Genomic DNA, 11,324 nt, shown 5'->3' on the forward strand with positions numbered 1-11,324 from the left:
CAACTGTGTTAAACACCTAATCGCAGGCCTTTGAACCCGTTTCCGATGTATTTCTTTCTGTTTCTCTCTGCAAATTAATCTCCCCCCCCCCCTTCCCGCCCTCACACCTTGAGGCTAAAGTTTGCATGGCGGTTTAAATATCCCCAAACGATTCCCATGTGAGTGTTCAACTGCACTGATGAGAAAAATTTCAAAGCTCCTTAAAAACAAAAAGCATGTAAAAACCACGAACTGCATCTTATGCGTAAACTACAGACATGAATGAGCACTAGTTAAACATGCCCTTGATCACCTCTCCCCTATTTAGGCACCGAAAGTCCTTACAAAGTAAATCCATTTACTGACATCTAGTGGTCATTTTACGCAGAGCAGTTTAGTTCCCACACTAATCCAAAGTGGCCTTTAAAAGTGAATAAACAAAACCCACGGAGATGTGAAAAATGACCTTACAGTGACCCCTATTGCACAGATATTTCATTACACCACATTCAGCATGGACTCTTTGTCCACTAGATGACAGCAAATACACATTTAACAAACGTCCATCTGCAGAGCAGTTTGGTTGCTATGGAAGCGTCCACTTCAACAACAGGGGATTACATTTGCCGTCCTCAGTGATAGTAAAGACAATACTGAGGATGCTGAGAGAATATGCATTTATTAATACGTTGAGATCTATTGCGCACTGCGGGGAATCTCAGCACAGCCCCATAAACAATAAAATAAGAAACCGGCTCAGTGGTGGCTTCCGTGCTGTTTGTTTTCCCCATTGTCACATGCACATTTAACACTCTCTAAATACAAATTAATTGTTATTGGGTTTTTCCTATTTTGCCCAAAGGATCAAATATGAACTATTTCCTGGTAAAGCGTTAAAATAAAAACAAGATTGAGTTTTTCAAACAGACCAATTTGCAGAAATACAGAGCGAGTCTGAATCTATTTTTGCACTATTTTCATAATAAGTTCAGCATCAGTTATTGTAGTCTAGAGTCTGCAAAAACAACCACTTTTTCAATTCAACTCCGTTTAATTCTTACAAGTCAACGTAGTGAGGTCAAGACTGTACAACAATACAGAGAGAAACCCCAAAATTCCCAGACTCCCACACGAGCAGCATTTGGCGACAGTGGGGATGAAAAACATCAGACACAGGTGAGGAAAAAAAACAAAAAACAACTGGTTCAAATGATTTCTGCAAGATTTCCCTGCTTTTGGCTACTCATACATTCATGACATGAGACTGGTGCTGTGGGATCTAAATGCAGCACACTAAATCTGCGTTTTGCAGGGACAACAAGTGGCCATTTTTAATGGTCTTTTAATTCATTGTGCTCTGGTGAACTGTGAAATGTTTGCCTCGATGCCTCTTCTCCAACAAGTACGTTTCAAAAGTGACAATGTCAGCAAAGTTCTGCAAATCCAAATGACAAAACTGTATTTTCTCGTAATCCTTATGAGAGTCACTTCCTTTAGGCAGATGACTGTTGCAACTTGAAGGAAGCGCTTGGTTGAGACTGTTAAAAACAGTCTAATGCAGTAACTGATCGAATATAAAAAGTGATACAAAATGGATTTTAAAGCTTTAGGTTGTAAGACATGCACTCTTACTTTATTTTAAAATTCATCTCGAATGTAACCTTTCCTGTCAGGTTTATATTTACTTCTATTTCAGTATAAAAATACAGTTATATTGTATAGTTATATTGTGTGGCATAGTGTTGGTTGTCTTGTACGAAGCCTGGTGAAGAAATGCACACCTGTGGTAGCTGTAATCAATAGATCTACAGAATAAACTAAACTAAGAAAATGCTGAACTCTGTATTGAGGCTGGTAAAAGAATAGATTGACAGTTTGAAACATGTACTTATTTGCTTTCTTGCTGAGTGTTGGGCGAAAAGATCAATACCACACGGACATCTATATGCTGAATGTAATGCTGCAATCTGGAGCCGCTACATTTAGGAAAAGAACAGGGAACATGAGGAAACATTCAGAAACATTGTGTGAAGCTGCTAAAATCTGCTTACCATTCCCTCATGGACACAATATATATTTGTATATCGTATAAAGAGGACCTTTAGAAGACTTTTCTTGCCGTTTTCAGTCTTTTTGCTAGGCTGTTGGGTCAAACGGAAAAATATGAGTGTTTCAACATATTTCTCCAAATGTCAATGGAATCTCAGGTCAACAACAGTGAACATTAAACAAATAGTGTTTTAGGCAACTGTCTGATACACATCGACCGAGCCTGGCTAACCACTGCTGCTCCGTTGTTATCTGGAAAGCTGCCATAGCTCGCCCACTGATTATTTGATTTTGCATTCTCACATCAAATTATCAGACACAGAAACCCTCTAAAACATTGCGAGAGCACAACTGCAGCGAATTTCAATGAAAATTGAGAGATCACATGTATGGAAATGCATTTGTATCCAAAAACCTGCTGCGCTGATCTTCTCACGGGCAAAAACTGACAAGAATCATCATCCGGTTGTTGTGTTTCTCATTACAAATGATTTCCCAGCCTCCTCAAACTTTGAAAACAGACAAGGAAAACATTGGCCTCTCCTGCTTCTCTCAGTCCCTCCTAATATTTCTCTCTCTCTCTCTCTCTCTCTCTCTCTCTCTCTCTGCCTTTTTCTCCCTGCTCATGTTTAAAATCTCAGGGGGGATGTGACTTCTTTTTCTAAAAGCAAGCAGTCCCATCTTGCTTCGCTAGTGGATAGCAGCCTTATCACAGGGATGCATGAGGAAACATGCCACCCAAATCTATCATATCCTCATCCGATTATTCTCCAGCCTCCTCACAAATGCACAAAACAGAACGAAGCAAGCACGCACCCACGCACGCACGCACGCACGCACGCACGCACGCACACACACACACACACACACACACACACACACACACACACACACACACACTAAGGGCATGCTCATGCATTTAAGTAGCGCCTAATTGAAATATTACGAGTGACCAGGGAGGCTTTCGTCCTGCGCTGGTATTCAACTCTCTACTCACACTTTTCCTGAGAAAGATCGCTTTCACACAGACAGGCCGTGTCCGCTCCCCTCTAATAAGACGCCTGAGAGAAACGGGGGGGGAGGGAATGGTAGTCATCAGTACAGTATGACGCAGAGGCAGCAAGACACATCCCAACACACACATCCACCGTGTGATGATGACAGACAGGGTAAATATTAGTCTTGAGTGCAGGTGTGAGGAGTAGCGGTGAAGCGATAACAGAGGAGGGTCATTAAGGAGCCGGCGGGTTTTGAGGTCGTCCCTGAGGCCCGAGCTGTTTCTGGCCCTCTGTCGTAAAAAAAGGGGTCGTTTACAGTCGGGGCAGAGGGAGGACTGACAGGCTGATGATATGCAGGCAGACTATTAGTTTATCTGGTATGAAACATATTCATTACGGTGTTTAGTGGGTATTTGTTGGAGGTTAAAGCTTCATTGACAAGTCGAGTTATTAGGGAATTCAGCAGATGAAGGCGTATCGCGGTGTGGTTTGGCTGTCAGCTGAAAGTACAGCACATTTCCGAAGTGTGTGCATATGTGTGAGAGAGATAAATGTTCACATACGATCGTGCCTGCAGACTTTCTTCCCTCTTTGTTCACTGACCTCCAGGATCCTTGAAAAGTCCAGTGACAATCGCCGTTCATTCGTGCGGGTGAGATCCGGCTTGTCACCGCAGCCTGGTACCCGAGTTGAACCTGATGTAGTGGCGAGACCCCGCTGCACTGTGAGAACTGGCCCCGGAGTCACAGGCTGACGATGCGATGACTGCTGCGCAGATTAAAAAGAAAAAAAGAAAACACAACACCTAGCAGCTGCTGAAGCCAGTCTGAGCGAGGTGAGGAGGGGTTTCCAGGCAACAAAAGCATGGCACGAATCACATTTTGGACCCAAACGCCAGAACCGCATCCGACCACCACCAAAGACAAGACGGGTCAACGGCCGTCTCCTGCGGCAGATTCTTACTATTGCTTTAATATGTTTGCATTGGATAACACATGCAAATATTTCACGGTATGACATTATTATGGTAGCTAGATTCTACACTTGTATCCTCCACTTGTGTCCTCCACAACTTTTCTCAGCCTCATGTGAATTTGATTTGAGCATTTGGGCGATGAAATGCTGTTTTCAGCGATCATAATTTGTGGAATATATTGGCCTGTGGAGGTGGTCTGGCATGAAGCAATGTGGTCTTTAAATCCTATTTGGGCTCTTGGTGTGAGATTTCCAAACTTCAAACATCATAAATAACAAACAGTAAATCCAAGTTATGACAATAAATGTTTTGCAGATGAAAACGGGAAACAAGCTATTAAGTGTATTAAATGTTGTTGAGGCTTTTTAGGGATTAGCCACATCTGTTGCACATGTTGAGGCGCGGCACTCTTATCTGGCACTTAAAGGAATTGTTCGACATGTGAAATGTGCCTGATCGTTTTATTACTAGTAATGGGAAGGAGATTGATTGGTTTAAATATTGGAAGAAAGAAGAAACACCATTTTCAACACCTTTAAAGTTGACTAATTAACCTTTTTATAGAATTGCAGTTACTGCAGGCAGTGGCAGCAGCCATAATCCTGGATGTGTACATTGATTTTTATGATTTTTATGATTTTTTTTTTTTTTTTTTTTGTCATTGTTGAATCTAAAATTGTGACAACAGCAGATCCTGTCTTATTTCTTGGCTGCATCCACTCACTCACGTTATAATGCAAATAGACTAATCAGAGTTTTTTGGGGGTGTTGTGTAACTTTTGTTGAAAAGAACATGAATCAGTCTTTCCTGCTCTCTGTCGCTCAGTAAACGATTGTGCTGCAGTGCAACAGAACTTGTTTGGCCCTGGTGCATATCGTTTTCTTGGGCACCTCCCTTTCTTGGGCATTTCCCAGCATGCCCTTGTCGTTTGTAACTTTTGAAAATAATGCAATTCAATTAAGTAGGTGTAAGTGATATATATGTAGGAATTATACCGATTTAAACTCAGATCTAAAACATGCAGTTTTGTAACATTTCAATAAAAACAAATTAACAGAGTCTACATAAAACAGCCTTTGACTCAAAACTACAGCCTTGGCCAAATGTTTGAAGTATTGGTTTTCCCAAAGTTTGCTGCTTCAGTGTTTTTAGATATTTTTGTCCAATGTTACTATGGTATGCTGAAGTATAATTACAAGCATTTAATAAGTGTCAAAGGCTTTTATTGACAATTACATTAAGTTTATGCAAAGAGTCAATATTTGCAGTGTTGACCCTTCTTTTTCAAGGCCTCTGCGATTCGCCCTGTCATGCTGTCAATTAACTTCTGGGTCACATCCTGGTCGATGGCTGCCCATTCTTGCATAATCAATGCTTGGAGTTTGTCAGCATTTGTGGGATTTTGTTTGTCCACCCACCTCTTGAGGATTGACCACACGTTCTCAATGGGATTAAGGTCTGGGGAGTTTCCTGGCCATGGACCCAAAATCCCGATGTTTTGTTCCCCGAGCCACTTAGTCATCACTTTTTCCTTCTGGCAAGGTGCTCCATCATGCTGGAAAAGGCATTGTTCATCACCAAACTGTTCTTGGATGGTTGGGAGAAGTTGCTCTCGGAGGATGTTTTGGTACCATTCTTTTTTCATGGTTCTTTGGAAAAATTGTGAGTGAACCCACTCCCTTGGCTGAGAAGCCTGAATGGTCTCAGGATGCTTTACTGTTGGCGTGACACAGGACTGATGGTAGCTCACCTTTTCTTCTCTGGACGAGCTTTTTTTCCAGATGCTGCAAACAATCGGAAAGGGGATTCATCAGAGAAAATGATTTTACCCCAGTCCTCAGCAGTCCGATCCCTGTACCTTCTGCAGAATATCAGTCTGATGTTTTTCCTGGAGAGAAGTGGCTTCTTTGCTGTCTTTCTTGACACCAAGCCATCCTCCAAAAGTCTTCGCCTCACTGTGCGTGCAGATGCACTCACACCTGCCTGCTGCCATTCCTGAGCAAGCTCTGCACTGGTGCAGCTGAATCAACTGTTATTCTAACTCAATCAGCATGACAGTGATCTCCAGCCTTCTCCTCGTCAACACTCTCACCTGTGTTAACGACACTGAATCTGTCTCCTTTTCTTTACCTCACCAACTTTGCTCTTTTTAAGGCTCAGGATATAAAATGTGAAATAATTAATCAGGCCTTTCTTTGCCTTACCATGCCTTTACCTTGCCTGTCTACCATTTTAAGGAGAAGAAGTAACAATAAGCTAACCTTAACTAAACCTCGCCCTGCCTCTATCATAAAGGATTTACATCTCGCTGTTCGCAGTCTACAAAGCCCATTCAAAAACAAGTCCAGGGATAACCTACAACCTACGGTGTTTTGGGACATGCAGTGCACTCCACTAGAAAAATGAGTGAAAATTGTTGTGTTTGGCTGACGACTGTGCACCACAGAAGCAGCAATTTCATTTATGGAATGCAAAATAAATCAAAATAAATCCACATAAGGAGCGCTGGCCAATATTGTCTGAAAAAGTGCTGCATTCAGAATGAGCCAAGGCAACTGAAAAATGGTCATATACAGAGCAGCTTCGTGCCCCCTGGATGATCCGAAAGACAGGCATACATCCGGATTCAGCTGTATCTGCACACCTTCAGAGAAATGTGTTGTGTTATCCTACACGGCTAGTGAGACTTGCTTTAACGTTATGATGACACTGGATGTGTATGTATTATTCTTATTTACCAGAATAATCTGGAAAACCGTAGATAAATTGTAACGTGGTGATGTGGTGCCGTGACATAAAAGGAAACAAGACAATTTCATGCGGGTTCGATGTAATCATGTTAATTTCATGCCTTTAGGCTATGAAAATCTCTTCTCGCAGTAAATTGACATGTTTTTACGGGGTTAAATTACATGTCATTCCATTTCCATCTCTCATTCTCAAACACGCATGCACGAGCACACATACAGTATAAAAATTACATGCATACATATTCAGACATCGGCACAGTGAAAGTAATCGTTAAAGAACAAGAAACACACCCACACAAAATTATAAACCACTTCTGTAATTCCCTTCTGTATTGAGGAGCATTTTAGCTCATTGTTTCGGTCTTATGGCCTGAAACCTCCCTGTTTTGTTTCAGTCTCGTCTCTTTCATCGACCTCATTTACAGCCGTTTCTGGCAAAAAAAAACATGACAGACCAAGAAAGTTAGCAACCAGCGAGTGAACGGAGATTATTTCATTTTCAAGACCTGTTAAAAGACCAAACCAGAGCTAAAAGAAGAAAGAATATATAATTTGCAGTTTTTCTAAATTACTGAATGTGTTGCTGCATGTCTGTTATTTGCAAACTCGTTAGCTGTAACAACTTCAAAAGGTCATTATAAATCAATGCGTGCGATGTTCAGCTTGTTGGAATTGCGCCCTCTCGTGGCCAACACAAAACACCCATGGCAGCTTCAAATAGGGATTACATAAAAAAGCTGTTATTCTCAATGTATAGAAGTAAGACAGCAGCAAGTAATGATCTACAACACGGATGAGGAATTACTACAAACTGATCACGTCAGAGCTGCTGTGAGCCAGTACACACACACACACACACACACACACACACACACACACACACACACACACACACACACACACACACACACACACACACACACACACAAATAGAAATATGAGCTATGCTAGAATGGAACAAAGCTCTTGATTTATTAATGCTTTAAGATGTGTCTCAAAACATTACTTCCAGATGACTTCAACATGAATTAGATTATAAACAAAATTAATTCCTGTACTAAAAACTACAAATTTGTCAAACAGCAAAGGTGTCTCAACATTGCTGTGTGACATCTGGATAGCATGCACACATGTATTGTTAACAATGCCACATTAAAGCTGTTAAAGAGAGCATTAATTAAATCGTACGCCTGCTGTGACATTCCAACATCAGCTCTGAATTGGATTAAGCAAAGAATAAAGCAGAGCATGATTATTTTCTTTTACAGGCGGTAGACACAGTTTCTTACCCGCATTCTTGCATTCATCATCGCTTTCTCTTTTATATTCTTGAGAAATAGCGAGTCCAAGAACGTCCAGGCAATGACTTGATGGGCTCAACCTACTAATGAGGAGGTACGGTAAATTAGTTGTCAAGTAAATATGCACGTCATCACTTTGAAACCAACCATGACAGATAATCTCCAGCATGTTTCAGGACTGCAGCTCAAACTCTAAGACGGTGCACACGTCCATTCCGCGCATATTTGCAGCAACAAACAAATTACCCGTTCTATGTATGAGATTAACTAAAGCTGCACTAATGAACATTTTTATATCATCAGTGGCTCAAATGATTGGGTTATTAAAACAGGTTGCTTATAAAGACAATCTGGTAGATAACTATCACCTGACTCTGCATTTCTCTTAGCATTTTTCAGCTCAGAGATTTGGTTTTGGCCCACAACATCATCATTTTGGTTCACTCTTTTTGCTCTCATCAGCCTTGTTCCGAGCTACAGTTGTCGACAACAGAAAAGCTCTATTAACCCTCTATTTACACTACCCGTCCAGCAATAAACAGCACGCAGGTAAAGCGAGCAGCTAGCGGGAGTAGAGGGCATTCGTTAGTAACTGGGAAGGAGAAAAATTCACCTAAAAGCCTGTCGAAGGAATATCCCACAAGAGAAGTGGGAGGTGTTTGAGGCCTAAAAGAAGAAGGTTTGATGTCGTTTGACACGGTAGCGGAAGAGGAAGAAATCAACTGTTTCTGAAGGTAAGGTAAAATAACCAGAATTGGTTAGCCAACCCTACCAGGTTTGCTGGCAGAGGTTCATTTTAAAAAGCAGTACAAAACGTGAAATGCGGCGTACACATGGTAATAACATTTTCATTTCTATGCTGGTTTGCTGGATGCTGGGTGATGACGAGGTTGTTTGTCACTTTTCTATGTTTTGACAGCAGACACAAAGCACTTTTTTCTGGGGACTACCACGCCAACCTTCTCAACCAGGAAGTGGTATGTTCCTAAATCTGAACTTTCCCAATTCCCAGGTGCCTGAACACACGATTAACAGCAACAGAATCAGACATTTCCTCCAGGAGTTCGTGAAGAAAGTTGACGTTGGACTTTCTTTTTAGGTAGCCAGAAACATGACTTCAAACAAGTACTTTCCTTGCTTGCCGGGTGTATAAACATGCAACTGTTTAACACAAATCAGTTTTGGTTTTACAACTTCAGTGCTGTGTCCTGGTGTCCAAAAATCTATGAATGAAGGTTTCAGTTCACATTTAAGTTGGATTTTAGATGAAAGGTCAAAGGTTTTGATAGATGCTAGACAATCCGAACACAAATTATGAGTTTTCAAGTTTAAATGGCGTTCGGATTTTGTTATCTGTCTGAAATCAAAAGGAAAAGATGAAATGAACTCCCAGCCTCTATGTGTGTAAACATTTAAGTTAACCATGCGAATGGACTACAGAATCCCATTTGGCTAAAATAAGGACGGACGGTTCTGGTTTAGTCATCTGCACCCACTACAACTACTCTGGTGTGTTCAGTCCAACTTATAAATCAGAAGTGAGTTACAACAGATCCCATACTGACATTGTCTGACATTTGATTTCTAAATAAATGGATTAAAACTGGCAAGTAACCGACATTCCCTTAAAAACATGCACACACGCACACACACACACACACACACACACACACACACACACACACACACACACACACACACACACACACACACACACACACACACACACACACACACACACACACACACACACACACACACACACACACACACACACACGCCAGCAATTTGCATTCAGCCTCTTGAGTTACACCAGATGCTACATGACCAGCTTAATATTGAGCAGTATCTAGGTTTTGAAGCTGATTTTTTTCTGGGGTTTATGGCCATTAAAGCTAAAACACACTCTCTGAAAATTGAGCATCGGCTCATTTCAGGCGAAACACAACTTAATCCCTTTTCAAACTTTGACCACACCACATAATAAAGTAAGAAAATCATGAGCTGGTAGGTGAACTATTTGGAACAGTGTGGGATGTCTGTAGGTGCTTGTGGAGAAACCTAGAGAGGCAGGATGAGCACATGGATTGCTGCATCTCTATTTTTCATTTCTCTCCTTGCAGGTTCCTATGAAACAGCCCAGCTGTAACATTGCCATCATCCTCCCTCCTCCTTTCCTCACCCTGACTCCACTGAGAAGGATTCTCATCTCCTCCCTCAGGCTGATCTCGTAACGATAAGACTTGCTCGTTTCAAGCTTTAACCCCAACCTGTGGCTCTCAAACCCCAGGCGGCGACTTCTTCAGTTTAGACTCTGTGAACTCCTTCTCTCTCCATTCCTACTTTTCTTCATTTGCGTTATCTCCCCTCATCTGTCTCGTGTCCGGCTTCATCCATCTCTTTATCTTCCACTCTTTCAATCCTTGTCAATCCTCCCTCCTCTCCCAATAACACGCAACGTTCAGAGCTCTTGCACTGCGCATTTGTCAGTGACATTTTGGACAGAGTTGCCATGCCTTTTCCTCTCATACTGCCTGGTTGATTGAAACCCTCTGTGGCCAGTGATCCATATTGCTGACAACATATTACTTTAACACCTCCATCTGAATTGATATTTCCTCCATGTAAAGACCTGGGTGGCACGCTGAGTGGTGAAATCTTTGGGTCAGTGGAGCCGGTGTTTAATGATGGAGTTAAAATAATCAAAAGTTGTATAAAGTAAAAAAAAAAAAAAAAAAAAAAAAGCTTTCTAAATAAAAAAAAATAGAAAAATGTTAAAAGCGGCTGTGCCAAAGGTAAAATTTTGTTACAGCTGCCATGAAAGTACGGTTAAGCAGTTAAACAGTAAATCAATATTCAATCTGTGCTGATACAAGACAGTTAATAACATGCTTGATAGAAGGGCTGAGGACCATTTCATGACACAAGTTATTATAATGAGTATCATAAGTCACATTTGTGCGTAACTGTGTGTTTCAGCAAACAATATTATGCTTTCTTTGAACTACCACCAAATACAAACTGACTCAGAAACAACTTGTGACCCAAAATTGAATTAAGAGGCTTTTAGATTATGAAAGCCTGAACAGCCCAATGCCGTGTTTTAATATTGTCTGGTTCCCATGTGATGTCAAGGCCACTTTTCCAGAGGCACTATTGTAGCGAGGCACCATGCAATGAGTAAATGCGAAAACACAAACACACTCGCGGAACCACACAGAGCTCATTTTGTCAGTCAGAGCAGTCGTGAGTAGTTATCACTGTTGGAGG

Source organism: Brachyistius frenatus, unplaced genomic scaffold (assembly GCF_029030835.1).
Source record: "Brachyistius frenatus isolate BFR_SWC_R1_liver_20210118 unplaced genomic scaffold, ASM2903083v1 Contig_2, whole genome shotgun sequence".
NCBI classification, from domain to species: Eukaryota; Metazoa; Chordata; class Actinopteri; family Embiotocidae; genus Brachyistius; species Brachyistius frenatus.